This window comes from Eurosta solidaginis, chromosome 2 (assembly GCF_040869045.1).
Source record: "Eurosta solidaginis isolate ZX-2024a chromosome 2, ASM4086904v1, whole genome shotgun sequence".
NCBI classification, from domain to species: domain Eukaryota; kingdom Metazoa; phylum Arthropoda; class Insecta; order Diptera; family Tephritidae; genus Eurosta; species Eurosta solidaginis.
The window spans coordinates 152,430,088-152,457,887 of NC_090320.1; the positions used below are offsets into that span (position 1 = coordinate 152,430,088).

General features: G+C 41.4%; 1 protein-coding gene across 5 annotated transcripts in view; it reads left to right on the top strand.

Moving 5' to 3' along the window:
• Positions 1 to 27,800, top strand: part of dia (diaphanous related formin 1) — a 506,452-nt gene that overhangs the window by 472,952 nt on the left and 5,700 nt on the right. The window lies entirely within an intron of this gene.

Genomic DNA, 27,800 nt, shown 5'->3' on the forward strand with positions numbered 1-27,800 from the left:
TTTTTTCCAGGAGCGATGGACAATCAACAGCTCCAGAAATTAAGCCAATGATAAACGAGCACGATAAGATGGTTCGTCTATTTACAAGCGTACTCAGTTCAATTAAAAGACATCTCGATTCATATGACGGCAAAGGATCAGAAAAATTCAAAGAACGGAGAGCAAAACGTAAAAAAACTTTTTGAACTCTCTCGATACGATTAGAGGGACTAGTATGGTATGGTCTCCAAATTATAGCAGCATACTCCAGTCTCGATCTGACAAAAGAACAATAAAGAGACTTGAGGGTGTGAGGGTTGGTGAAAGCTGAACAATTTCTACGAATGAACGCTAGCATGGCATAAGACCGAGTAATAACGTAGTTAACTTGGTTAGCGAAACCAAATTTCGCGTCAAAAAATACACCCAAGTCTTTAATTTCCTCAACGGATTCCAGGGCACAGCCTGCAATACTATATGAAGTCCGTAGAACATTAGCCGATTTAGAAAAAGTCACGTGAAAACACTTTTTGATGTTAAGAGTAAGACGATTTAAACAACACCAGTTTTCAACATTGAGGATGTCCGATTGCAGCCTTTCAGAGTCACGAGAACTCTTTATGGTGGCGAAAATTTTCAAATCGTCTGCATACAAGTATTCCGCAAAAGCGAAGCATGAGCCGATATCATTTATAAATAATATAAAAAATAGAGGCCCTAGAATACTTCCTTGCGGGACCCCAGAGGAAGCAATGAAGGGCTGGGACGTGGCGTTGTCTATTTCAACAACGCATTGTCTATTTGAAAGATACGACGCAATCCACTTCAAAAATGTGGAATGAAAACCCAAAGCCATAAGCTTAGCCAAGAGTATCTGGTGCGAAACCTTGTCGAAAGCCTTTGAAAAGTCAGTGTATATTGTATCAACTTGCAATCTATTATGAAAAGCGGAAAAGCAGTATTCAGAAAAAATAGATAAGTTAGTAACAGTGGACCGTTTTGAAACAAATCCGTGCTGATTATTCGAAATTAGGCCCTTAACTGCAAAGTATAATTTATCATTTACTATAATCTCAAAAAGTTTGGAAACACATGAGAGCTTCGAAATAGGTCTGTAATTACGAACATCATTTTTGTTACCACTCTTGAATATCGGAGAAATTGAAGTTAGCTTCCAGTCATCCACAAATGTCCCAGTGGCCAGAGAGTTGTTGAAGATAATTGAAAGAGGATCAGCCAAACACAAGCAGTTTTTCAACAATATGACAGAAAGACCATCTGAGTCCGTCTTAGTAGACAGCTTAAGCTTCCCAATACCATTAACCACATCCGTAACGGAAACACGCAAAGATCCAAAATTGAGCGCTGAGTTGCTCATGAAAGGCAAACTCGAGTGGACGCGAGTGTCTGGTTCGAAATTAGAACAAAAAAAATTGGCAAATAGATTCGCAGCATCAACTGCATTGATTGCAGATTTGTCGTTGAAAAACACATTACTAGGGACAGATGAGCAGGCCTTTTTTGACTTTATGAAACGCCAAAACGACTTTGAGTTCGACATTATTTATTTAAGTACTTACGATTGAACCGCGATAACCATGAGTACAAATACGGTGAGTTTTCGATGTATTTCAAAAATGTCGTATTTATAGAAATTGTATGTTTTTATTGTTGTATTAACAGCGCTTTGCCCCATTCAATGGGCACGACCACTTACAAATTGACATCAAAGTCCTTGTAACGAAGCTTTTCCTTGCCCCGGTGCTTCTTCAATAAGTGCTGGGGTATACTCGCCGTGTCCAAGGTTCGCTTACAATAAATCTGTATTTCGGGGTACCTTGCAAATCGTTTTCATATAAAATTCACTTTATTGCTTTAACTCCTTGAACTATACTATAAATGTATAAAAAGATGTGTATATATAACTCACTTCATTTGATGCTTGCTATATGATTAGTGGTGGGCTAACGGTCCCTCGTGTCCCGTTGGGGGCGTTCCATTAGGACGCCTTACTGGTCGCTCCCTGGGTATGTGTAACTGTATCTCAGTGACGCCTTGCGTCGGCGTGTTTCTCCTACGGTTAGCGACTGTGTCTGCTGCGGCTTATGTCGGTGCGTCTGCATATGTTTGCGTGACTGTGCTGTGGTCGACGTCGTGTGATCGTGTAATTCTGCTGCGGCCAGCGTCGTATGTTAGCGTAACTCTGCTGAAGCCAACGTCGTGTGTTAGCGTAACTCTGCTGCGGTCAACGTCGTATGCTTGTGTGACTCTGCTGTGGCCAACGTCGTGTGTTAGCGTAACTCTGCTGCAGTCAACGTCGTATGCTCGTGTAGTTCTGCTGCGGCCAACGTCGTATGCTTGCGTGACTCTGCTGTGGCCAACTTCGTATGTTTGCGTAGCTCTGCTGCGACCAGCTTACCCACAATCCTCAAGCCACGGCTTCCTCCTATGAAGGAAACTGTCTTGCGATGGTTAAAACCGATACGCCTTTCAGATGTCCTTCAATTGCTGCTCCGGTGACAATCACTACTTCGCGTCCCGTTAGGTGAGATCCGTTAGCCTCGGTACAGTCACATTGTAGCGTTTCACTCCGATTCACTACTACTGCGATTTTCCGACGTACTTCTGCCGCGGTTGACGCTTGGCTGAGAGCGGGATCACGATGCTGTGGTGGACGTTTGCTTACGAGGGAGCGAGCGTGGTCTAAAGCGTTGTAGAGCGTTTAAAACCAGCTTACCCACAATTCTCAGTCCACGGCTTTCTCCTATGGAACGCACTGGCTTGCAATGGGCCTTTCAGAACGCTTCAGTAGTAGCTCGAGTCGCAACCACAACCGCGTGCTGACTGACTGTTGTCTTCTTGTGTTACCCTTTTCATAGCTAATGCTCTTGATGTTGCTAACTTAGTTCGTTGCGTTGCCATGGTTACGGTGTTGTTGTGGAGTGTTGCGGCAACTTGTTGCGCTAGTGATGTTTCAGATACTTGTTTATGTTTCATGTTGTGTTGGCTATGTTGCTGATCGTGTGGGCGAAATTAATGGTTTATATTGGTGGCATGTGACCGTTTTCTACTCGGTGCAGGACTGCGGCGGATCGTGGCTAGGATTTCTGCGCGTTTCCGGGTTACCCTCTCCTCCGTAAATGGTTGTTGTATGAGCCCCGGTCCTCCTTCTCGCCGTCCCGTATAGCGTAGGACTCTGTCAATGCTTTCCAGCACGTATATGCCACAGTCATTGTCATTACTTTGCTGGGGCACGGCTAGTTGCAATTCCTGGGCCATGAAGTCTGAACTTCCGTATCTCTGCTGATATTCCCAGCGCAGGACCTACAGCCACACCTCAGTCGCGTATGGGACGTTGCCCCTGACCCTGGAATCGGCTATCCATATGTAGCGCTCTTGCCAGCACTCCACGTCGGCCATGTGGTGGGTCACTTCCCGATTCGCTAGCGCCAGTAAGTACCAATGGTTCGCTACGTTGTGGGGTGCCAGTATGACGCGCTTACCAAACAGGTCTGTATTTTTCAGCCATCGGTGTATGCGCCGATGGTTTTCCTCCTCATTTCCCTTTTGGGTGAGCTGCCAGATTACAAATGGGCTTATTGTGGTGCCTTGTTGCCCGTACTCGATTTCCAAGTCCTTCGCCCACGCGTCGATAACCGTATCGGTGAGCCAGCGGCTTCCCTCGAGGGAATGCAGATCGGTCGCGTAGAGTGCGATACCGCGTGGTCCCGGTGGGAAAATTATCTCCGGTCCTTTCATCTACTGCGTCATTGACTCGTCGTCCGATGATAGCTCGATCGTATCGGGCTGCTTTATTTGGCTATGTGGCTGGTCGGTATTGGCCTTATCAATCGTGGTGGCCTGGGCTACCCGTACCCTTCCCAGGATGTTAGTTGGTGTTGGCGGTACGGTTGTTTGCATGTCGGCCTCGACCGATGCCCCCTCCGGTGCTGCTGCATGTGTGGCGTTCGCAAACGAAGCAGTTGCGCGCCTGGCTATGGTTTCGGTGATGGCTGTGCTCACCGCGACTATGCGTGCTGCCAATGCGTATGAAACGGCGGCGGGTCTGACGTTCGCCACGCTGGTGGCTGCGTTTGCCGAAACTACCCGTGCGGCGTACTCGATTGCCTTGGGATCGTTATCGGCGTCCTGAGCGGTTGCGCATGCTGCGGGGCGCATGTTGTCAGCGGTGGCGTTCGGGACGTCTGCGTGTGCCTGCATACTGGCGGTGCTGGCGTTGGCAGCGATTGTTGCTCGGGCTTGTTTCGTAGCGCGCGTGCCGTTGGCGTCGATGTTGGCAGCTGCATCCGTCTCCAGCAGCAGAGCCCTGGGGCGTTTTGCTTCCTCCTCCTCTAGCGTAGGCGAAGCCGTTTGGCGCTTTTGGCGAACTTGTCATCCAAATTTTCGCTTGAACTCATTGTTTGTTGTGTTTAAACGTGGATTTTTACTCGCTTGAAATATTCTCTGCACTTGCCGTTTTGTCACCTCAGTGGTTTGTGATCGAATGACTGGTGCCAGTCTGGTGTTCTCTGCTCCCTGTCTGTTTCTTTTTTGTTTATTTAATTTTGTTTGTTTTTATTATTTCCTGATTTCGTAGTTTCGCCGGGTTCCCATGAGTGGTATTCCTTCATCTCGGCGATGCTTTCCGTCTTCTCCTTCCCGCTATATATTTTCCGTAATTTGACAATTACTGGGGAGACGTACCCCAGGATTTAGTAAAGGCCATCATACTTGGGGGCTAATTTCGCTGCGAATCCCTCAGTTGCCTTGGACAAGTGATGCTCCTTGGCAAGGACTAACTCGCCGACTACGGGGGTCCATTTTCTCCGCCGTAGGTTGTATTGACGTGCTTGATCGTGACGTGAAGAAGGTCGTCCCATCGCTTGTGTTTTGCGTTGGTATGCTGTGCTATGATTCGCTTAGTGGTCCTGGTTGCTCGTTCCGTTGGGTTTTCTTGGGGGTATAGGGTGCGGTGTATTGTTGTCGTACCCCGACTTCCTCGAGGTAGCGCTGCCAGAGCGTACTACAAAACTGTGCGCCGTTGTCGGACATGAGTACTTTGGGGACGCCAGACTTTGCGAGGATCCGTTCCCTGAAAGCTCGGCGAAGGCCGTCTGCGGTAGCACGCCTCATGGGGATCAATTCCACCCACTTGCTGAATCGGTCGCAAAATACCAGTAACATCGTAATGGTCATCGGAATGGTATCTGACGTGCCTCCAATGATGTCGTACCTGTCGTTACTCGTACTCGGTGGTGCTACACTCTGAATCGTCTCTAACGTGGCTCCCGGCGGTGTGTGCTGAGCAAGGGGTCTGGTTAACACGAGGTGGCCTCATTCACATGATATGCTGCTCCTATGCTCCCTAGCGTGTCTATGCCAAGTATAATGTCGTCAATTGTCCCGGGCATCACATGTAGGACTGTGTGAATTGACGAGCCCCCGAGGCGTACCTCTGTCCTTACGGCGTCGATGATCGTAGTGCTAACTCCGTTGGCCATTGTTATTTCGATGGCCACTCTTACCTTCTCTCCGCTTCCAGAACTCTCGAAACGAAACACCTTGAGGCCCCTGTGTCGATAACTGCCTCCGATGATACTGTTCCAATCTGAGCTGGGGCGTAAAGGCGACCGTGTTCCTGGTACATGACTGCTGATTCGGCGCTGGGTTCCATGGGCTTACCCCGCTTTGTCCTTGGTGAAGAGTTCCGAGGGTTACCCTGACGTCGACGGCAGCATTCAATTGTGCGTATATCATTCCGACCGCACTCCCAGCACAAAATTTTCCGTTGGTTACGACATCTTGCATAGTGTCCTTCTTGGCCGCACCTTCTACATACGCTGTTCGGATCGAAAACCCGCGTTTCTGAGTGGCGCTGTACACTCGGTGGCTGCTGGTGGGATGATCGTTCCGACTGTGGTGATGAAACTGTAGTTTGGTCACCAACGACGTGCCTCGCTATTTCGCGACGTGATCCGTCTGATGTCCGTCGGTGACCTTCGTGGATACCTTCGTATTCCCCGGCGAGAGAGATGAGTGCTCCTAGGGTGTTGAAATCCCTTCAGCGAATATAGAGTAAATAATCGGGGTGGCTATTGCGGAAGATTCTTTCCACGCGCTGCTCGTTGCTGTACCCGGCATATCTCATCAAGCTCTGTATCGCTAGTACATAAATAAATAAATGTAAGGCGCGATAACCTGCGAAGATATCTAAGGCCGAGCTTTTCTTCCAATTTGCGTCGTGGTCCACTTGCTTTTCCCTACAAATTGGCCGGACGGGACCTACATGTTTTATACCGACTCCGAACGGCATCTGCAATGCAGATGAGTTTTCACTGAGAGCTTTTCATGGCAGAAATACACCCGGAGCGCTTGCCAAACACTTCCGAGGGGCGACCCCGCTTAGAAAAATTTTCTTCTAATTGAAAAACCTTATTTCTAAAATTTTGATGTTGCTTTGCCCGGGGTGTGAACCCAGGGCATATGGTTTGGTAGGCGGAGCACGCTACCATCACACCACGGTGGCCGCCAAGTATAGTCTTTATATTTTTCGCGGGCGTGCTGCCTTCGTTGCCGTATTTCATCGTCGAGACGCTCGAAGTACCTGGCTGGTAGCAAGAAGTTTAAAAAGTCGCGCTTGAAGGTCTTCCAGTTGCTCCAGTGTACGTCGTTATTGCGATACCATTGAAGGGCGGTGCCACCTAGCAATTCGGGCATCGTTTTTGGGAGAAAGTCTACGTTTAGCGTGTAGACTTCGGCTAGTTCTTCCAGTCGTTCGACGAAAGCTGGAGGCTCCCGTCCACCTTCATATTTCACTGACCACTTTCTTACCTGGTCGATGATGGGTGCGAATATAACGGTCGGTGCCTGAGATGTACTGTTGGATGGTTGGTTGGTTGGAGTGGCGAGTCCCAATTGACTCCAATTAGCGCTCATGCGCCGTTTTGATACCACAAACTCGTGAGTTAACCAATGAAAGGGTGTTGTAAGAATACTAATGAACATTTTCACGTGACTCAGGGAAAAACCCGTCCTCCTATGTCCATCCCGTGAAGTTTATGAATTTGAGAAGCTCTCCCGCCCTAACATCCTTGAGTTCTGGGAGGCTTTCGAAAAAGGGCTTTCCAAGAAACTTTATTCTGCTTCGACAGTGTGCTGGGCATTCGCACAGCAGATGCTGAACCGTTTCCTCCGCCTTCGGACGCTTGCAGCTGCGACAGGAGATATTGTGTTCCAGTCCCATCCGTGCCGCATGTACCCTAATTGTCCAATACCCCGTGAGCACCGCAACTACTCTGGATATATCCCTTCTGTTCACCTATTGTTGGCCTCCCCAACCAGTGCTTGGAGATGCGACCCTTGAGGAGTACCAGGGGTGCAAGGACCTCCTTCGCTCCTGAGACATCAAGAGCCGCTGCACGCCCTGCCAGCTCATCCGCCATCTCGTTACCCGGTATGTTTCGATGCCCCGGCACCCATATCAGGGTAACGATCTGCTGGCTCGCCAGAATCATAGCGCTCTCCCTACACTGCCCAACCAGGTCTGATGATATCGACTCTGACCCGAGTGCCAAAGAGCCGCCTGGCTATCGTAGATACCGTTACCTTTGATATCCATTAACGCTTTGCACGCCTCTCGGATAGCGAAAATCTCAGCTTGAAACACACTTGCCGAGTCGGGAAGCCGCATACATAAGGACGTGGGCGGGACAGTCGCAAATACTCCCGCTCCCACTCGCAAGCCATCTTGGATCCGTCCGTGAAAACCGAGATGTCGGATCTATGGATCATCCCCCATCTTTCCAATCTTTCCTTGTGGGGAAGAGAATTGTGTAGTTTGTGTCGAAGCCTTTCTTTGGACATATGTAGTCCGTTTTTGCCAAGATTTGGGATTCGCTAATATTTAGCATGATACGGCCGTGCGCGTATGTACGCTCCCTCCAAAGGCACAGCTCCCGAAGCCTTAGGGCCCCTTGAGATGCAGTTTCCTTGATAAATAGATCTAACGGTGGAACATTGCAAATCACGTTTAAAGCTTCCGAGGGACACGACCTAATTACCCCGTGATCGCTCTGCAGGCCGATCCTTGGATCTTCCCTAGCATATTAGTTATGTATTTCACCTCTACCGCCTTCCACCATACGAGTGCCCCATATGTCAGAATTGGTCGAATAACTGCCTTATACATTCAGGCCATGAGGTCTAGCCTCAGACCCCACTTTTTACCTAGCATTCCTTTGCCGGCACACATAGTAGCCCCGTAGGCTCGTTTGACTCTGTGCTGTACTGTTGGGATGGTACCGCTACTCCTGACGATGAGCACTGTTGTGGGGATACTGTGCTCCTGGGATGAAAGGCGAACTGGTTTTGCTCTAATGGTCTATCGGCGATGTTCAAGGTTCCGCCTCCGTTCGACGGAATCGGTGTCTTGGCCTCATGTACCTCACTCGTGTCTGTAGTTTCCTTATAAGCGGCTTCTAGGGATACAAATTTTGCGTGTATTTCCGAGTCAACATTTGCTTTCGACGCTATTGCTGCTATGCGCTTTCGGATTTCTCGGGTGGTGCCTGTCTGCTCAATACCCAATTCCTGTGTGATGGATACCAGCTGCTCCTTTGAAATGTTGTCTAACCACGTGGTATCAATCTGGTCGGCCATTTTACGGTTAGGTTTCTAGTCAGGAATGTTCCTTCTGACGTTGTACGATTTGCAGGCTCCCTGCTTTGGCGGCCAATTGTAACGAAGCTTTTCCTTGCCCCGGTGCTTCTTCAGTAATTGCTGGAGTATACTCGCCGTGCCCAAGGTTCGTTTACAATAAATTTGTATTTCGGGGCACCTTGCAAATCGTTTTGATATAAAATTCAATTTATTGCTTTAACTCCTTAAACTATACTACAAATGTATAAAAAGATGTGTATATATAATTCACTTCATTTGATGCTTGCTGTATGATTAGTGGTGGGCTAACGGTCCCTCGTGTCCCGTTACGGGCGTTCCGTTAGGATGCCTTACTGATCGCTCCCTGGGTATGTGTAACTGTATCTCAGTGACGCCTTGCGTCGGCGTGTTTCTCCTACGGTTAGCGACTGCGCTGTCTCTGCTGCGGCTTATGTCGGTGCGTCGCGTGAGTGTAGATCTGGTATGGTTGGCGTCGTATGATTGCGTGACTCTGCTGTGGTCGACGCCGTATGCTCGTGTAATTCTGCTGCGGCCAGCGTCGTATGTTAGCGTAACTCTGCTGAGGCCAACGTCGTGTGTTATCGTAACTCTGCTGCAGTCAACGTCGTATGCTCGTGTAGTTCCGATGCGGCCAACGTCGTATTCTTGCGTGACTCTGCTCTGGCCAGCGCCTTATGTTTGCGTAGCTTTGCTGCGGCCAGCGTCGTATGTTTGCCTACCTCTGCTGCGGCCAATGTCGTATGTTAGCGTGATCCTGCTGCTTCTGCCGAGGCTTACGGCGGTGGTGCGCGTGCTCGTGACGCTGTGGGCCTTCGCTTTGCAGGGAGCGAGCGTGGTCTAAGGCGTTTTAGAGCAGTTAAAACCAGCTTACCCACAATCCTTAAGCCACGGTTTCCTCCTATGAAGGAAACTGTTTTGCTATGGTTAAAACCGACACGCCTTTCAGATGCCCTTCAATTGCTGCGCAGGTGACAATCACAACTTCGCGTCCCGTTAGGTGAGATCCCTTAGCCTCGGTACAGTCACGTTGTGGCATTTCACTCCGATTCACTTCTACCGCGATTTGCCGACGTACTTCTGCCGCGGTTGACGTTTGGCTGAGCGCGGGATCACGATGCTGTGGTGGACGTTTGCTTACGAGGGAGCGAGTGTGGTCTAAAGCGTTGAGGAGTGGTTAAAACCAGCTTACCCACAATTCTCAGTCCACGGCTTTCTCCTATGAAACGCACTGAATTGCAATGGTTAAAACCGATATGCCTTCCAGAACGCTTCAGTAGTAGCTCTAGTCGCAACCACAACCGCGTGCTGACTGACTGTTGTCTTCTTGTGTTACCCTTTTCATAGTTAAGGCTCTTGATGTTACTAGCTTAGTTCGTTGCGTTTCCATGGTTACGGTGTTGCTGTGGAGTGTTGCGGCAACTAGTTGCGCTAGTGATGTTTCAGACACTTGTTTGTGTTTCGTGTTGTGTTGGCTATGTTGCTGATCGTGTTCTTCTGTAGAGTTTTTATTTGTGTTGCGTTGTCTGTGTTACTGATCCTGTGTTGTGTGGCGGTGGTTTTGTGTGGGCCAAATTAATGGTTTATATTTGGTCCTCACATTCTCTAAAGGGAGTCCACGGAAACTGGCTGTTTCAACAGGGGCCACCCATAGGGAAATGGGTGTTGGAGGCGTAAGTTCTACATTACAATGGAAAAGATGGTTAGTTTCATGTGGGGACACATCGCAGCCAGGACATACATTACGTATATCGGGGTTGATTCTGGATAAGTAAGAGTTTAACTTGTTACAGTATCCAGAACGAAGTTGGGCCAGGGTGACTCGTGTCTCCCTTCCTAGTGTGCTTTCTTCTTCTGCAAGGGTGGTATATTGTATATTAATAACGGGTTCGCCGGGCACGTCTTGGCAAAGGCGTTTACCGATTCTGTGTGGATTTGGCTTAGGGCTTACTTATGCTTGTCTGGACCAAACGCCTGTGTTGGCAGGTGCCGGATCTCGCCGTAGTGCTTATGGAGATGTTCCCTTAATTCCCGTGCAGGCGGTGCTAGATCAAGCAGTTGTTTACTAAGATGTCCTGGTTTGTGACAATTTAGCAAAAAACTGCTTGTTCAGCATTTCGTTGTGATTTTTAATATTGATCTCTTTGGTTTTCGGGGGACATCCGGCGGCAGTTCTGATTGCATCATTTTGACAGGCCTGTAACCTTTTCCAGTGTGTATTTTTAATACCAGGCGACCAAACTGGTGACGCGTAGCTGATCAGCGGCCGGTCAGTTGCTTTGCGCGTAGTTAGCAACGTTTCTTTATCTTTCCCCGAGGTGCTTACGGCAAGCGACTTGAGGATTTTGTTATGACTTTGTACTTTAGATACAATTTCGGTGGCATGAGCTTTGCAGGTTAGACTATTATCGAACGCTACCGCTAAGATCTTTGGGTGACTGACAGTTGGTCGTGTGACACCATCGACGCGGAGGTCCAATATTTACGACATTCGTTCCTTCCACGAATAGCTATTTATTTTTGAAAATAACTCATCAATTGAAGGACCAGGTTCTGTAGCCATAATCGTGCCGTCGTCACCATAGGGAATGATTGAAACTCCTTCTCGAGGGAAATTAAACTGTTTCGGAAATAGGACACCAACCTGTGTTACCCCCATAGAAATTGTATCGCAGGCTTTATCGTCAGAATTTCTCTTAAATAAGAGAGTTTAATTTGTTTACTGAATCAAATTCAAAATTTATGTTTCTACTCACGCTTGCGATTTTCCATTGCTGGAGCTTAAAATGGAACTCGACTTTTACTCCCAGTTTACGTTTTCTAAATAAGTATGCAAAGTCCTCGTCCGTTTAAGTGTAATATACTCGTCCACGAGTTCAATCAAAACATACTGGCTTTAATATACTATTTTAATATTTAATTTATATTTTACCATTTTCATATCGATGCATGCAAAAACTAGCACACTGTTTATATTTCTACAGCAAGTAATAAAAGCAGCAGCACAGCTGAATATTTACATGAACAATTTTAGCAAAATAGTATATTAATTTATGAAAATCACTCTTGTAAAACTTACGTGTAACTTTCTATTGTAGTTTCTAGTCTCTCCGTTTCCTTTTGTAAATTTTTTTTCCATTTTGTATAAATTTGCACGCACAATTCACCAGCGGCCGGCTTCTGCAAAGTTTGCAACGAACTGATTACGTTTAGCTTAATGGTTAACATAACAGTAGAAATAGTATTGATGCGCAAATTCATTTACAGTTTTTCATGGTTGAAATAACTTTTTAAAATTGTTGCAAAGCGACAACAATTTCAATTAGAAATATATTAACAGATGTATTTGGTATATTTGACTAACAAGTAATTTCAGCAAGCAATTTAGCTGTAAAATTAACCGAATGAAATCAGTTAAGTTACTTACTTACTTACTTACTTAATTGGCGCTTAACCGTCTAAACGGTTATGGCCGTCCAACAAGGCGCGCCAGTCGCTCCTTCGCTCCGCCAACCGGCGCCAATTGGTCACACCAAGGGAGTTTAAATCGTTTTCCACCTGGTCCTTCCAACGGAGTGGGGGCCGCCCTCTACCTCTGCTTCCATAGGCAGGTTCCGATAGAAACACTTTCTTGGCCGGAGCATCATCTTTCATTCGCATAACATGGCCTAGCCAGCGCAGCCGCTGCGTTTTAATTCGCTGGACTATGTTGATGTCTGCGTATAGCTCGTACAGCTCATCATTAAATCTTCTTCGGTACTCGCCATCGCCAACGCGTAGAGGTCCATAAATCTTTCGAAGAACTTTTCTCTCGAACACTCCCAAAGCCGCTTCATCTGCTGTTGTCATGGTCCATGCTTCTGCCCCATATAGCAGGACGGGTACGATAAGTGACTTGTAGAGTATGATTTTCGTTCGCCGAGAGAGGACTTTACTTTTCAATTGCCTACCTAGTCCAAAGTAGCATTTATTGGCAAGATTGGTTCTTCGCTGGATTTCAGTGCTGATGTTGTTGCTAATGTTGATGCTGGTTCCCAAATAAACGAAGTCTTTTACTATTTCGAAATTATGGCTGCCAACAGTAGCGTGGTCAGTTAAGTTACGCTAACAAAATACTTTTAGAAAAAAGTAACTGCTCAAATCAGTGAATTTTACAAAAGAAATAGTAAGCGTAGAAAGCAACAGTTATTGAATTGGTTAAATTTACTATATTTCTTATTAAGAAAAAACAACAAAATATACGGTAAAAAATTAACTATATATGGTTGTTAATATAACTTGTTGAAAGTGTAAAGATCACAACAAGAATTTATACAGAATGCACCTTAACCAATAAAAAGTTTTAAATTTTACCAAGATTATCAATTACCTAAGAATTTTTGCAACAACAATATACATGGATAGCAAATTAATCACACATTTAACCAATGTTATTTTTCCGGGTGAATGAGAAAATTATACTATCTTCAGAACTTAAGCCTCCTGTAACAATATTCTATAAGAGCGTGACGACGCACAGTGGCGCCTCTGCCGTTAAAGCATGGCAAAAATCAAAAAAATCATGAAAGCATTCGCTAAATGTAATACATGTTTCTAATAGAGAATTTTCCAGAGATCAAGAATATAGAACTGTTTTTTCACAGAAAATAGTTTACCAGGTAGAGCCGCTCAAAGTTGACCAATTTTCAACATTGGGAAAAATTTGAAATTTTTCTTCTTTTTTGTTGTATTTATAATGGTTTTGTGAGTAAATAAGGCGGCCGGTTGTCGTGATCTTGTATAGCAATTAAAGATAATTTAATTGAGGATTGAAACGAAGGAAAAATTGTTTTTTTTTTTGTTAAAAGTTGGCGGATATACCTGTTTTTCGAAATACCTATTTTTAGGCCGTTTTTAAAACTTTGATGGAAAAAAAATGTTAAAATATGTGCTCCGTCAAATTAACAGTAGCTATTTGTGAAATATTCAGTTACCTAAATTCATAAAGTCCACCTGCGTCCAGCTGCAACTTCACTTTTTACATCAAATAAAGTTAAACAACCTTGGGCATAAATACGCGGCTGAGCAGGTATATATAATTCAGTACGGCCGTAACTTCGTTTTTGTTATTGGAACTTGTTAACAACATACATTTTTTTAGTTACGAATTGTATACCTGAAATTCATTTTAATAATTTGAGTAGGTATATAAAGCTATCCATCATACAATGCACATTATCATTCGTCTTTTGGAGATTACAGAACTAAGTATTCTGTTTACTTAAATAAAGTGAATAGTATTTTTAAATATAGTTCACAGATTAATATTTAGTCAGATACACTCGAAGCCAATTCTAATATGTATCTAGAAAACTCGAAACTATTTGTGGTGTTTAAATCTACAAAGTCAAGACGGGACTTCTTTGAGGTTATTATGAGTGAATTAGCGAGTGAAACAAGCATTAAAGAAAAGGAAGGCCTGGAAGAAAAAATTAGTTTACAATACATTATGATAGAAAGAAAATGGAAGGACGTCTATCGTAACAATTCAAAATTTCTAAGTAAGCATGAAAAGTGGCTAGCTGACAAAACTTTTTTGGACGAAGAAACGCCTAGCACGTCAACCAATCCAACTAGAGGGAGACCAACAAAACCCATAGAAGAGTGTTCTACCTACACAAGGACAAGGAAGCTGTCTGATACCACAAAAGCTATGGCCAGGACTCATCTTTCAGAAGCACTGGCTATTAAATATAAAAAAGACGAAGAAAACGTAAAGTCTCATATAACAGAAGCAGTTGCGGTAGCAAGTCCAGTGCGACTGATGAGTATCAAAAACAGCATTCCCACACCACCAAGTGCGCTACCTAGGAAATACACTCCCGAAGAAGCTTTGGCGCTGTTTATAGATATCGGTTTAACGAAGAAAAAATATATTATATTGCGTAAGTCATTATTGGAACGTAATGCCGATATTTTACCTGGATACAAAAAAATTACTCAAGCCAAGAAAGAAGCAGTTCCTCTAAATCCCAAAATAACCGAAGTATCAGCTGAAATTGAGCTACAAAACCTAATGGATCATACGTCTACATGACTCCTTCAAAGTTTTACTGAAGAAAAGTTGAAATCACTGTCAAAGGAGCTAGCATTGATAACTAAGTGGGGCTGTGATGGATCATCAGGACAAAGCGCATATAAACAAAGAATAAATGTAGACGATGAAAGAATTACAGATAGTAATATGTTTATGGCTTCTATTGTTCCATTACGACTGAAAGAATATTGGAAAAATCCACGTCCGTCATCAACTATATTGTGCCGCCCGATAATATTTAAATACGAGAAGGAGTCTTCGGAGCTCATAAAAGCTACAGTGAGTGATATAAAACATCAAATTACCAAATTAGAACCAACAATAATTGAAATTGAAGAGGGGAATGTTATTACAATAAAGCATGCTTTTCTTCTAACAATGGTCGATGGAAAAGTTTTGAACTTAATAACAAATACGACATCTACAATGAAATGTCCAATTTGTAAGAAGAGCCAAAAGGACTTAGAAAATCGTGATGATTCAATAACTGACGAACTAAGTTATGAGTATGGAATATCTCCTTTGCATGCTAGGATAAGATGTATGGAATTTGTTTTGAAGCTGGCTTATACACTACCACAACAAGGAGAAGTTTTCGACGACAATACAACATGTAAGGAGAAACAAAACAGGAGAAAAAAAAAATAATTCAGGATGCATTCTATAAACATATTGGCCTTAGGGTTGACTGTCCAAAGTATGGATACGGAAATACAAATGGTGGTAACTCCTCAAGAATATCTTTTGAAAACGATGAAGTGACTGCTCGCATAACAGGAGTTGATAGAGATATTGTGAAAAGATTGGGAGTAATTTTAAATATTTTAAACTGCCATGAACCAGTTAATGGACACAAATTTGGAGAATATGTATCTAAAACTACAGAGTTGCTGCATCAAAATTATCCTGAGAAGAAACTTACACCAACGATACATAAAATTTTAGCACATGGAAAAGATTTAATAGAGTACCAGTACTTACCATTAGGAGAATTGTCTGAAGAAGCTCAAGAATCTAAGAACAAGGACTACAAATATATAGATGTATGAACACCTGCAAAGTATCACGAGTTAGACAAAACGAAGACCTTTTCAACATGTTAGCTATCTCTTCTGATCCAGTCATATCATCTATGAGGTATGTAAGAACACAAAAAGATCTTACAGATGCGTATAGTTCAGAAATGGTTGCTTTGTTAGATATATGTTCCAGTGACGATGACTATGTTAAGATAAAATAAGTTTCTCACTTCTTATCACAACAATGAAAAAGAGATTTACTAATCAATTTTGTTACTTTATTGAAAAATAAGATATCTATGTACAAGTTAATTTCTTATTTCAAAAAAAAAAAAGAATTAATTAATTTAGTAATTTATAAATATATACTTTTCATTATTGCATTTCTCTAAAGTTTATCAAATTTATTTTAAAGCTTAGAAATTTCGCCTTCAAACGAGTATTAAATTTTTATAGAAATCAATACGTCTATCGAGTTTGGTACAAATTGGTAAAGCGATTACTAAGATCAAACTTTTTAGCATAAATGGGCAGTGCCACTCCCGTTTTCCAAAATTCGTTGGCTGTTTAATCTTTAGCTCAAATAAAATTTCATTGAACCACTTTCAATAACTTTTAGTTATTAATAAAATACATATTTGGCTTGTAAATTAAAAAAAAAAAACATAAAATTTTACGATGAATTTTGAAGCACCTTGTTATTGTGGCACCAAAAACGGACATTTGAGTTTTATAAGAGTATTGCCATTTAAAAGAAACAATACGTCTACCGATTTTGGTAGTTATTGATTACGTGATTACTTAGCTACAACTTTATATCATAAGTGGACAGTGCCACGCTATCTTATCAAAATCATTAGTTTATCTAATTTAAGGCTTAAATACGTCATTATAAGACAAATCTCATTTTAATTTTTTTTTTTTTTTTTTTACTAAAAACATTTTGTTTTTGCATCTTTCTAAAAATTTTCGACTTTGTCGAATTTTTTTGAAGCACCCTGCATCTGTGACATTCTGAGCTTTCACACAATGAAACTTCAAATAATTAGCTTTCATTTGCATTTTAATTTTTTTGGTTCAAAAGTTATGATTTTTGCAAAGAAAAAACTCAAAAGGCGCCACTGTGCGACGTTGAATACACGCGCCGTAATTTCTGCTTTTGGTGAATGAGAACAAAAGGAAGGAGCTCCCGTTATCAAGCAAAGTGTCAGCACATTTGCCACTGTTGGCAGCCATAATTTTGAAACAGTAAAAAAATTCATTTATTTGGGACCCAACATTAACACAAGAACAACATCAGCTTAAGGTCCAGAGGAAAATCACTGTTGCCAATTAATGCTATTTTGGACTAGGTAGGCAATTGAAAAACCAAAATCATGTGTTGGGTCATAGATTGGCAACCGGTGCATTTATTGAACATATGTTTTATACATACCTCACTACTATTTAATTATATGCCTAAACTATTCAAGGCCACAATAACACAAGTCATTCACCCAATCATTTTACTTGCATTGCTTACTTTGATTTGTAACCTATTTTCGTTTGCTGCTAATGTACCATTGCATTGCATACAAATTTACATACATACTCCCGCTATAGTTAGTCACTCATATTTGTTGTTTGTACACTTGATAATATCACATTAAACAAGGGCAAAGCCTACAAGAAAGCAAGCATAAGAATGCTGCGATCCCACTTTTTGCTAATTGCTGTTCTATAACACATGTATGTTGAGATGTATGAATTATACAAATAGCGTTAAGCATATATTAGAGACAACCACCTTTTAAGAAGTTTGAATATATACAATAGAATATCGGTACTTATTGAATTATGTGAATTATATTTAAGGAACTGAAATTGTAAAATAAAGTTAGTCTATTAGCTGACCACCACGTCGTTCAGTTTACTCGGCCCTATCAAGTTATAGTCGCTGCTATTATTAGTGTTCTTGCTGTTTGGAGATTTCAGCGGTCACAAAAAACGCTTTGTGATCCTAAATTTTTTGGCGCCCAATCGTGGGGAACGAGTAAGTTTTTTGGTACCGAATTGCGCTTGGATTTTGGAATTGGTGGTCAGCCTTAGACTCCACCATTAGGCAACATCATAGCATTATAGTTGCAACAATTACATCGCTGGACATCAGCATAATTGTAAGTGCCAGCATAGCTCGCTCATCGTGCGTTCATCAAGCGCACATCACTGCATATCACCTGCTTTGCCGTCGGTACATCGTTGCACCAGAACTTGCAGCTGCTAATACTTTGGTTGAAGTGTCTTCAACATTGGTTGCCGTAAGAAAATAAAATTTTGAATTCATCATAGCTCGCTCATCGTGCGTTCATCAAGCGCACATCACTGCATATCACCTGCTTTGCCCTCGGTACATCGTTGTCGCCAGAACTTGCAGCTGCTAATACTTTGGTTGAAGTGTCTTCAACATTGGTTGCCGTAAGTATATAAAATTTTGAATTCATCATAGCTCGCTCATCGTGCGCTCATCAAACGCATATCGCTGTATATCATCCACTTGCCCTTGCTACGTCGTCGTCGCCCAATTTGCCTCTGTTAATATATTCATTTGTAAACGGGTGAGACACTGCAATATCTATACAAGGTTTGCCATTGCTGTTAACAACGTAAGAAAACACTCTCTTTGCATTGATTTTGTTTTGCTTTACGATGTCTTTGGAAAAGTTAAAACAGCAACGCGCTAGCACCAAGAAAAACATTTCGCGCATAAAAAATATCATTGACTCTAGTCTACGACCAGGTGGAAAGCCCCTTTCAACTGCAGAATACAAATGTCGCCTGGGTATCCTCGAGTGTTATTTTAAGCAGATTCTCTCAATTCAAACTGACATCGAAAGATTGGATGCTAGGATGGAGGACGCGCTGACCTGGAAGAATTGTACATAACAACCAAACTAGCCATTCAAACGCAATTGTCAGAAGATAACAACGTTTCACTTTCGGACACAACTTGCGTAGTACAATCCACGTCTAAACTTTCACGGCTCAAGCTTCCATCCTTTGACGGAAAGTATTCGAACTATCAAAACTTTATTACCTCTTTCAAACAAATTATTCAATTTAACAAATATTGAAAAATTCAATCATTTGCGAAATTGTCTCCAAGGCCAAGCTTTAGAAACTGTTGATGCGTTCCAGGTGACAAATGAAAACTACCCAAAGGCTTTAGAGCGACTTAAGGTACGGTATGACAACAAGACCCTTATATTTTTGGAAGGTATATCGTCATTATTTTATTTGCCTGCGGTTACAAAACCAAACGGTATTCAGCTTAGAAGTGTAGTTGATAAGGCGTCTGCTATTTATGGTTCGCTGACGTCGCTAGGTACTGACAGGCAAATATCCCAAGCTATGCTAATTTATATGGTTTTGCAGAAATCCGATGAACAGACCAACAAAAAATGGAAGGAATCGCTGGACTTTAAAACGTTGCCATCACGAGAGGAGTGTACACAGGTCTTGGAACGACACTGTCAATATTTGCAGTCTCTGAGTAACACGCACACTAGTAGTCCATTCGCACAAAGTAGCAGCAAATCAGCAACAAAGTCAAGGAATCAATCAAAGGGGTACACGTTTTCTTGCTCCAGTATGTCTTGCCAATTTTGTTCCAGCACTGGCCACAGGGTTCCAAATTGTGAACGTTTTAAATCTTTGAATGTCACCCAACGCTACGACAATACAAAGAAAATGGGATTGTGTCTCAATTGCCTTTCGAAGGGACATCAAATAGCCCATTGTCCATCAACACACAGATGCAAGGTTTGTGCACGGCAACACCATAGTTTACTTCATTGGGTGTCCACGTCTAGCCAACAAGCCGCAGCTCAAACATCCACTTCACAAGAAGCAGCTGTACATACACATATGAACAATTCATCGTCGGAAAATGTAATCCTCGCTACCGCAAAAATTCTTGTTCGTGACGTAACAGGTAGTTATATGTTGGGCACCGCACTACTGGATTCTTGTTCGCAAGTCAATTTTATAACTGATGAGTTTGCGCAAAGGTTGTTACTACCAAGAAACAAGCAGAACATAGAAATTCAAAGCATCGGTGCGTCATCAACAAACATCAAATACAAAACCACAACGAACATAAGTCGCAAGTCACTGGTTTCGAGCTCCCATTAACGTTTTGCATCACATCGAACATAGCTTATCAACCAGATCCTGAAATCGGCATTTCAGCATGGAATATACCAAACAACGTTGTACTTGCTGATGATGAGTTTTATGTACCAAAGAAAATAAACATGCTATTGGGTACAGAAACATTCTTTAGTCTGCTGTCTGTTGGTCAAATACAACTTGGACCTAACTTACCTCTTTTGCAAAAAACGCTTTTAGGCTGGGTGGTTTCGGGACGTTACCAAACGGGTAATAATAACTTAACCAAATCATCTTGTTTATTTGCAGTTTTCGATTGTTTACACACCAAATTGGAAATGTTGTGGAAGTTGGAAGAAGTTACGAGTAAACCAGAGGCTTGGACTCGTGAACAGCAGAGTTGCGACCAGTTGTACAACAAAACAGTGTCAAGGAAACCCGATGGTAGAATAGTTGTGAAATTACCTTTCAAAGATAATCCAGGTTGTTTGGGCGATTCTCACACAACGGCATTGAGACGATTTCATGCACAAGAGCATCACAACTGAGGAAACAATATATGGAATTTATGAACGAGTACGAGCGTTTGGGACACATGAGCATTGTAGAACATCCGAACCTAAGCGAACCACATTATTACATCCCACATCACTGTGTGTTAAAGCCAACAAGTACAACAACGAAGCTTCGAGTCGTATTTGATGCCTCTTGTCAAACAACAACCCAAAAATCATTAAACGATATTCAAATGGTTGGCCCTACAATTCAATATGAACTGTTTACTCTCCTTTTTCGTTTCCGTCTCTTTAGGTTTGCACTCACAGCTGACGTTGTTAAGATGTATAGACAAGTGCTGATGCACGAAGACGATCGAAAGTTCCAGTACGTCCTATGGAGGAATTCGCCGACTGAAGATATTAACACATATCAACTTAATACCGTAACGAATGGAATGGCGTCCGCTCCATATTTGGCTATACGGAGTTTAATATATCTAGCTGAGCAGCATTCAGAACAATTGCCAATTGGAGCGAAAATCGTGAAGGAATCGTTTTACGTAGATGATTTATTGTGTGGTGCTGATACTCTGGTCGAACTCTCTCGAATCAAACAGGAGGTAACTCAGTTGTTAGAATTAGGAAAATTTGAATTATCGAAGTGGCATTCCAATCATTATAAATTCAGAGAAGACAACTCTGCAAAGGATCTGAACATAGACGCATCTATTACAAGCACACTGGGCCTAAAATGGAATCAAAATCTTGATTGTTTTATTTTTTCTTTCGATGAAAAACTCGGACCCACACGCAAATTTACAAAACAATCAATCCTCTCTGTAGCATCGTCGCTGTTCGACCCACTTGGTCTTTTGGCTCCTGTGGTTATTACGTCCAAAATTTTACTGCAAGAATTATGGTTGCTGAAGTTGGATTGGGATGAATCGGTGCCACAGAACATTGCAAGCGCTTGGAAAAACTTCTTAGACTGTTTATCTTCACTTTCATCAATTAAGGTGAATATGTATTGTTTATCGGACGACATAGTGTCCCTTGAGTTACATGGATTCTGTGATGCATCGATTCGTGCATATGGTTGTGCAATATATGCCCGTGTTACCAAAAAGTGTGGAACTACCATCGTCAACTTGCTCACCGCAAGGTCCAGAGTTGCACCCATCAAAAAACAAAATTTGCCTAAATTAGAACTTTGTGGCGCTCTTCTTCTTGCTCGTCTTATAGAAAAAATTAAACCAATCATAAATAACTCGTTTACCTTATTTCTTTGGACAGATTCCCAAATCGTATTACATTGGCAAAAAATGCATTCGGCAACACTTTCGACCTTTGTAGGAAACCGGGTTTCGGAAATTCAAGATTTAACTACAGGCGCTCATTGGAAACATGTCCCGACACATTGCAACCCAGCCGATTTGGTGTCTAGAGGAGCGACTGTGGAAGAACTTGCCAAATCAATATGGTACAATGGTATGAAAAACCAGACAAGTGGCCAAGTGGCAGGTGCGGCGACATTGACATGGAAATTGTAGAGAACGAGAAACGAAAATCAGCATTCAATGCACTATTAGTACCAATTACATTTTAGAAATCATCAATCAGCGTAGTAGTTACACTAGCGCACTTCGATTAGTAGCCTGTATGTTTCGCTCTATTAACAAATTACGACACCGTATCAAACCTGATGATGGTCATACACTTTCATCGCAAGAATTGCATCACGCGTTGCTTTGCATAAGTTGGAACATACAACAAAAATATTTTGCTAATGACATTAATCTTTTGCATAAGGATCTTACGACGAATGGCCCATTGCGTTACTTGAGCCCGTTTCTTGAATACGTGGAAGGGTTTCAAATACTGAAGGTTGGTGGCAGACTAGAATATGCAGATATCCCAGAGGAAAGAAAGAACCCAATTTTATTACCAAACAAATGCGACTTCGTTATGAACTACGTCCGTCATCTTCATCTGAAGCACTACCATGCAGGACCCAAGGCACTAGTATCACTCATAAGACTCCAGTTTTGGGTAATCAACGCTCGCGACGTAGCAAGGCGCATCGTCAGGTCGTGCGTACATTGTGTACGCTATAAGCCAAAGCTAATGAACTAGATAATGGGACAGTTACCGGTTGAACGGTTAAATCCATCTCGCCCTTTTGCACGCTGCGGTATCGACTTTTGTGGACCATCTATTGTTTATTTGCGAATTCGTGGTAAAACACCATATAAAGCATATATTGCCATCTTCGTTTGCCTGACAACGAAGCGGTTCACATCGAACTTGTATCGGACTTATCTACCGACGGATTCTTGGCGGCACTAAAACGCATGATTGGCAGAATGATTGGCTTCCTTCCGACATCTTTTGCGATAACGCAACAAATTTCGTTGGTGCTTGCAACAAACTCAATGAATTAAAGGCGTTTTTATTCAAAACCGAAAATCGAGATGCAATAGTAAGATATTGTGCTAATGAATTTGTAAACTTTAATTTTATTCCCCCAGGGCACCACATTTTGGCGGTATATGGGAGGCCGCTGTTAAATCGGCCAAGTTTCACCTTAATCGCAGCATATTAAACGCAAGACTGACATTTGAGGGGCTAACGACAGTTCTGGTTGAAATAGAGGCAGTATTAAATTCTCGTCCTATCGCACCATTGTCATGCGATCCCAATGATTATGAAACGCTAACTCCGGGGCATTTTCTCATTGGTAGTTCACTAAAGGCCCTTCCAGAGCGTCATTTGTCAGACAACATCAACAACTTACAAAGGTGGAATCAAATTACTGCAATCAAACAGGCGTTTTGGAATCGGTGGTCACACGAATACATCAATGAGCTTCAAGCTCGGTCAAAGTGGTTTGAGGAACGTCCAAATATCAATGAAAATACAATGGTTATTATCCAAGAAGACAATTTACCATCACAAAAATGGAAAATTGGCAGAATTGTAAACTGTATTCCAGGAAAAGATTCCAAAGTTCGGGTGGTCGATATTCGTACATCAAAGGGAGTCATTCGGCGGCCGATTCATAAGTTGGCACCTCTGCCGGTTTGAAATGTCTTTCAACGGGGCCGGGATGTTGGGTCATAGATTGGCAACCGCTGCATTTATTGAACATATGTTTTATACATACCTCACTACTATTTAATTATATGCCTAAGCTATTCAAGGTCAGAATAACACAAGTCATTCATTTTCGTTTGCTGCTAATGTACCATTGCATTGCATACAAATTTACATACATACTCCCGCTATAGTTAGTCACTCATATTTGTTGTTTGTACACTTGATAATATTACATTAAACAAGGGCAAAGCCTACAAGAAAGCAAGCATAAGAATTCTGCGATCCCACTTTTTGCTAATTGCTGTTCTATAACACATGTATGTTGAGATGTATGAATTATACAAATAGCGTTAAGCATATATTAGAGACAACCACCTTTTAAGAAGTTTGAATATATACAATAGAATATCGGTACTTATTGAATTATGTGAATTATATTTAAGGAACTGAAATTGTAAAATAAAGTTAGTCTATTAGCTGACCACCACGTCGTTCAGTTTACTCGGCCCTATCAAGTTATGACTATAACTGCTGCTGCTATTATTAGTGTTCTTGCTGTTTGGAGATTTCAGCGGTCACAAAAAACGCTTTGTGATCCTACATCATGATCTACAAGTCATTTACCGTACCCTTCCTGCTGTATGGTGCAGAAGCATGGCATATGACAACATCAGATGAAGCGGCTCTGTGAGTGATTGAGAGAAAAATTCTTCGAAAGATGTATGAGCTTCTACGTGTTGGCGAAGACGAGTGCCGAAGAAGATTTAATGCTGTATGAGCTTAATCCAGACACCAACATAGTCCAGAGATGTGATGCGAATGAAAGATGATGCTCTGCCTAAAAAGGACCACTCTGCTGGAAGGACCAGGGGGAAAACTTTAAATTCCCTTGGTGTGACCAATTGGCGCCAATTAAACCCAGCATAGAAGCGACTGGCGCACCTTGTTAGCTGTCCATAATCGTTTAAACGGTTAAGCGCCAATAAAATAAGTTAGTAATATGCAAGAAAATCTTCCTCACTATTATAAAATTTCATATAATAAATTAAAGAAATGTTGTTTCTTTAAATGAGATGTTCTGTTGTTTTTTTTTTTTTTTATGTTTATTTCATACTTTACACATTGGCAGTCACGGCTGCAAGTGCTTAAACGTTCTTTTCTTACTTGCGGCTTAGAAGTACAACGACAAGGTAAATAGTTCCAGCATTTCATGGAAAATCGTAAACTTTCACCGATTTTTGAATTGATTTCCTCAATGCCAGTAGATTTTAAATATTTCACACCTTAGTGTTCCTAGGAAGAAGGGTTTAAAATTAGTATCAGCTTGAGAAAGAAAATCAAATAAGCACCAACCCTAGTTTCCTTAGCAAACATTTTTTTTATTCCTTCATATTAATTAGTTGAAAAAATGGTGAATGTTCACTTTTGGAAATAACCTAAGCGTGTTTCTGGAATATGTAAAACTCGCGCAATATAATAAATTTCAATGTATACATACACATTGCTTAAGATAACTACTACATTAATTTTTCTATATAGTATAAGAGAAAATGGGAATTTAAATCTGAATTCCGCACGTGTCCCGTAAAAAAACATGTCATTTTCAAACAATTTTTTTTATTTTATTATATTAACTTCTTGTCATCAGTATCGTTATTTTTGTTAAATTTTCTTTTTACAAGTTATTTTATATTTAATTGTTATACATAGAATATGAGTAAATTACAAAAAAAAAAAATAAAGTTTAAAGTTTTTTTTCTAATTAACTCATTTTCTATGTATAATAATTTAATATAAAATAACTTGTAAAATGTACATTTTACAAAAATATCAACTCGGGTAATGAAGGCAACAAATTAATATAATAGTTAATTATTTACAGAACAGTAAAACCAAACAACATCATGGTCCTGGTCAGAAAAAGTTATATGTTGAATTTCATTACAACACATTTCTTTAAATGAAAGTAATTGCAAAACAACGTGTATTGGGCGCCTCTTGGAAAAATAGATCTAAACTTTTTTTCGGTTGAGGCTAACGATTTTTTCGGTTGACTTTTATAGGATATCAAAAAAATTGTTTGTCGCTATCGACACATATTTTTTTTTTTTGTGAAGTTCCCCCCTAAAATCTTACTCTGGATTTGCCACAAATATGTCGTCAGCATACGCCAGTTTTTGCACGCTTATTATTATAGAATATTGTTCCAGAGCAGTTAAGTTCTGCAGCTAGTATAATTTTCTCCACCAGAAAATAAAAGAAAAAGATAGGGCGTCACGCTGTCTGAAACCTCGAACGGCTAGGGGAGGTCCTTACCAATTCTGAATGAGCTGATGGCGTTTCTCAACGTCAATTTACACAGCCGTATAAGTTTTGCGGAGAAACTAAATTCAGATATAGGAGTACATTGCAGTCTCCACTTATGAGAGTACAGAAGTGTTCATTCCATAATCAAAGTACTATCTGACCATCAGTTACAAGGTCGCCGTTTTCGTTCTCATAAGAGTTTGCTCCTTACTTAAAACCTTCCGTCTGTTGCCGAATGGGTTTGTAAAAGGCAATATTAGCAGCCAAGCTCTCACTCACGTCTTTCTGCCTTTGCTTTATCTTTCTATAAATGCGTCTCGCTTGCCTTTTCAACTCGCGGTAACATTCTTACTTTCTTTTTGTGGCGCTCGCTTTTAACGTAGCCCTGTAGGCAAATTCATTTCTTTCGGTTGCAACGCGGCATTTTTATCGTACCAGTTGTTTTAACCAATTTTTTCCTCGGCGGCGGTACGAAGTGCTTTAGAGATATGCTTCTACTGACTTTTGCTCTCAGAGAGCAGGTGTGAGAGTAGGGTGCAATGGTTTATGAGCTATTTCTAGGCCAGACGTCGGTAAGATGAAAACGCAGCTAAGTTGGTGAGAGTGCAATGGTCGCGCAAATCACTTGGAGCATCGTTTTGTGTTGTTCATTCGCTTATTAGCAGGGAAAAGCGAAGATTGTTTGGGATCAATGGTCGGCAAATAACGAAACATGGCCAACATTCATCAACATTGCGAGCGACGCACATAATCTATGTTACTGCGCCAAATGCTCAGCGACTACTCAAAAAAAGAGAATACGAATACGTGTGAATTGGGTACGTATGTACATTTGTATCACTGTTTGCCGACCATTGTACTAGACTTGGCACAATTCAGAATCGCTTCGTGATATGTAACAAAATACCTCAATCAGGAACAATTATTAGATTTTTACTTTGGTTAAGTAGCAAAACGTATCACATTGCTTTGAACTTTTTTCAAATTGGGTCAAAAACAGCTAAGTTAAAGCCAATTTATTAAAGTACTATAGCTTCATTTGGTATATAGATACTGTATAACTAACACATGTAATCGGAAGATTTTCTTCAAAAACATAAACTTTTTTTCTATACAAGTTTCATACGAATACTCGTGTTCCTAGTTTTCAATTGATGTTTCGTACAGTATCGATATACTTAATGGAGCTGTATCATTTGGCCAAACATGCAATAACTTTGCCATTTTTTAACCGATTTGTGAATTGTTCGAACAAATTTGATCTGGAATGTGACTAAGCATTAATTTTACATCAAAACTAAGGCGAAATATATGCTATTTATTGAGGTATTTTGCAACATACTACTATACGAATCAAAATTATCCGGGGGTGAAAATCTCCATACCAAAAACTTGAAATTTTTTTAGGAGTAATAAAGTGGCGTTTTCTTGTTTTTGAAGTCGATAACTTCGCGAAATCTCAAACCCAATAAAATTTTGCTTATTTTTACCTTCATAGTCTAATTCTGTGAGTTGTTTCACAAAGTAAATGATTAACTGATTAACGTTTATCAATTATTTACGTTAACAATGACTGTTGCAGCCTGAATCCATGTGGTTTTAAAAAGATAGTTCTAAGAGTTATCCAATTGGAAAAAAATTTGGCACAGCTTATTTTTAGACCATAATTTATTATATTCCGCCCTGCAAAGTGAACTTTTTTCTTAACCGACAGCAACCGTTGCATTACCTTTTCTCTCCTTCCGAACTAGATACATCTCTCATCCTAAGAACTGAATGGTTTCTTGGGACTATTTCGATAGATCCGAACTATCAATCCTAGTTCATTGTTTTCGAACAGGACCGAAATTCTACATAAAGATTCCAAGGTGTACGGAAAGAAGGCATACTCATAATCGAAGCTTCTTGAACCTAGTAGAAGTTTTTTGTTGTAGGCTATATATTTTTCAAATAAATTCTAAATATAAAATATGAAAACCCAAACTGTCGAATTTTGAGCAAGAG